Here is a 2741-nt window from a genome sequence, read left to right on the forward strand (position 1 = left end):
TGGGTTATGCACCTTTCCAGACGTCAAATCTACATGGAGCAGCTGGAGAGGACAAGAGCAGGTTTGCAAAATATAGACAGAAGAGCTCTCCAGCCTAGTTTGCTGTCTGTTTCCACTTCTCTTTTCTTGAGCCGCTCCCTTCTATGCCCTTGCGCACTATCCTGACTTCTCCCATCTGCTTACTTTGTGCCTTCCAACGCACAATGCGAACTACAGGTAGTGCTGCAGGGCCCACACCCTTTTACTTGCCATACAGAGCAGCTCTGGAGCTGTTACAGTGCCCAGCTTCTGCAAGAAATCAGCTTGAATGCTTCAGGGGCTGGGGCATAGCCAACATGAGCCCCACACCGAAGGAGGGTGGAGGTGTTTAATGCGAACTAGGGGTCATCCAAGCGCCGCAAAAGGCCGCCATGCCCTGCACGCCCCTTTTCTCTTTTCATATGCAGACGAGGGTTGAAGCCAACTTTGACCCACTGCTTGGATGACATCACCATATGCAAATCCATCTGCTGCAGGCCTTCCCCCAGGAATGCTTGCACTAGTTGTTGCATTTGGTTTGTTGTTTGGGGGTGCTTCAGTATTAGGCAGCCTTCTGCCCTCCCATGTTCATCTGAAAATATGTGTTCTCCCTGCAGTTGTTGTCCCCAGATGAGAGTTCCCTTGTGCTGCCTCAGTTGAATCTTCTTTACTTGACAGAGATGTGCCTGAGCAGCGGCCCTCCCCAGCCCTATCCCAAATCATACTTATTTTGCATAGGAGATACCATGGTCATGAAGATTGTTCTCCCAGGGTGAGGTTCATTCATTGCATTCTGGGTATGCTGACCCCTGTGATTTCCCCAAATGTGGGAAACTTGACTGCATTATTTGTGGTAGTGGGGGACTGTGTTTGTGCTTTCCTCTGGTCAGCTCTGGTAAAAGTCAGATTTCTTTGTCTCAGATCTTCCTCTAGCCTTGTTCTTCTTTCGAGAGTTCCCTTGTGCTGCCTCAGTTGGATCTCCTTTACTTGACAGGGGGGTGCCCAAGCAGCGACCCTCCCCAGCTCTAGCCCAACTCCTACTTACCTGCCAGGTGAGATACTATGATCATGAAGGTGCTTCTCCCAGGGCAAGGCTCACCCATTGCACTCTGGGTGTGCTGCCCCTGTGATTTCCCCAAATGTGGGAAACTTGACTGCATAATTTGTGTTTCCACTGGTCGGCTTTCATATAATTCAGATCTCTTTGTCTCAGGTCTCTCTCCAGCCTAGTTTGCAGTCTGTTTCCACTTCTTCTTTTTTTGAGCCCCTCCCTTCTATACCCTTGTGCACTATCCTGACTTCTCCTCCTGTCTGCTTACTTTGTGCCTTCCAATGCACAATGCAAACTACAGGTAGTGCTGCAGGGCCCACAAACTTTTACTTGCATTACAGAGCAGCTCTGGAGCTGTTACAGTGCCAAGCTGCTGCAAGAAATCAGCTTGAATGCTTCAGGGGCTGGGGCATTGCCAACATGAGCCCCACACGAAGGAGGGTGGGGGTATTTAATGCGAACTAAGGGTCATCCAAGCGCCGCAAAAGGCCGCCATTCCCTGCATACCCCTTTTCTCTTTTCATATGCAGATGAGGGTTCCAGCCAACTTTTGCCCACTGCTTGGATGACATCACTGTATGCAAATCCGTCTTCTGCAGACCTTCCCCCAGGAATGCTTGTACTAGTTGTTGCATTTGGTTTGTTGTCTGGGGGTGCTTCAGTATTAGGCAGCCTTCTGCCCTCCCATGTTCATCTGAAAATATGTGTTCTCCCTGCAGTTGTTGTCCCCAGATGAGAGTTCCCTTGTGCTGCCTCAGTTGAATCTCCTTTACTTGACAGAGATGTGCCTGAGCAGCGGCCCTCCCCAGCCCTATCCCAAATCATACTTATTTTGCATAGGAGATATCATGGTAATGAAGACTGTTATCCCAGGGTGAGGTTCATTCATTGCATTCTGGGTATGCTGACCCCTGTGATTTCCCCAAATGTGGGAAACTCGACTTCATTATTTGTGGTAGTGGGGGACTGTGTTTGTGCTTTCCTCTGGTCAGCTCTGGTAAAAGTCAGATTTCTTTGTCTCAGATCTTCCTCTAGCCTTGTTCTTCTTTCGAGAGTTCCCTTGTGCTGACTCAGTTGGATCTCCTTCACTTGACAGGGAAGTGCCCGAGCAGCGACCCTACCCAGCTCTAGCCCAACTCCTACTTACCTGCCAGGTGAGATACTATGATCATGAAGGTGCTTCTCCCAGGGCAAGGCTCACCCATTGCACTCTGGGTGTGCTGCTCTTGCGATTTCCCCAAATGTAAGAAACTTGACTGCATAATTTGTGTTTCCCCTGGTCGGCTCTCGTATAATTCAGATCTCTTTGTCTCAGGTCTCTCTCCAGCCTAGTTTGCTGTCTGTTTCCACTTCTCTTTTCTTGAGCCGCTCCCTTCTATGCCCTTGCGCACTATTATGACCTCTCCTGTCTGCTTACTTTGTGCCTTCCAACGTCAATGCAAACTACAGGTAGTGCTGCAGGGCCCTCACCCTTTTACATGCTTTACAGAGCAGCTCTGGAGCTGTTACAGTGCCCAGCTTCTGCAAGAAATCAGCTTGAATGCTTCAGGGGCTGGGGCATAGCCAACATGAGCCCCACACCGAAGGAGGGTGGAGGTGTTTAATGTGAATTAGGGGTCATCCAAGCGCCGCAAAAGGCCGCCATGCCCTGCACATCCCTTTTTTCTTTTCA

General features: G+C 49.8%; 4 non-coding genes across 4 annotated transcripts; all 4 read left to right on the forward strand.

The window, feature by feature from the left end:
* Positions 1-739: 739 nt before the first annotated feature.
* On the forward strand, positions 740-903 carry LOC134987139 (U1 spliceosomal RNA). The gene has a single exon (XR_010192863.1). It is a non-coding gene; the product is annotated as a U1 spliceosomal RNA (small nuclear RNA).
* A 152-nt stretch (positions 904-1055) lies between these two features.
* On the forward strand, positions 1056-1218 carry LOC134987101 (U1 spliceosomal RNA). The gene has a single exon (XR_010192828.1). It is a non-coding gene; the product is annotated as a U1 spliceosomal RNA (small nuclear RNA).
* Positions 1219-1892: 674 nt separating this feature from the next.
* Positions 1893-2056, forward strand: LOC134987092 (U1 spliceosomal RNA). Its single transcript, XR_010192819.1, has one exon. It is a non-coding gene; the product is annotated as a U1 spliceosomal RNA (small nuclear RNA).
* A 152-nt stretch (positions 2057-2208) lies between these two features.
* LOC134987120 (U1 spliceosomal RNA) lies at positions 2209-2371 on the forward strand. Its single transcript, XR_010192845.1, has one exon. It is a non-coding gene; the product is annotated as a U1 spliceosomal RNA (small nuclear RNA).
* Positions 2372-2741: the final 370 nt, after the last annotated feature.

Source organism: Pseudophryne corroboree, assembly GCF_028390025.1.
Source record: "Pseudophryne corroboree isolate aPseCor3 chromosome 7 unlocalized genomic scaffold, aPseCor3.hap2 SUPER_7_unloc_7, whole genome shotgun sequence".
Lineage (NCBI taxonomy): Eukaryota > Metazoa > Chordata > Amphibia > Anura > Myobatrachidae > Pseudophryne > Pseudophryne corroboree.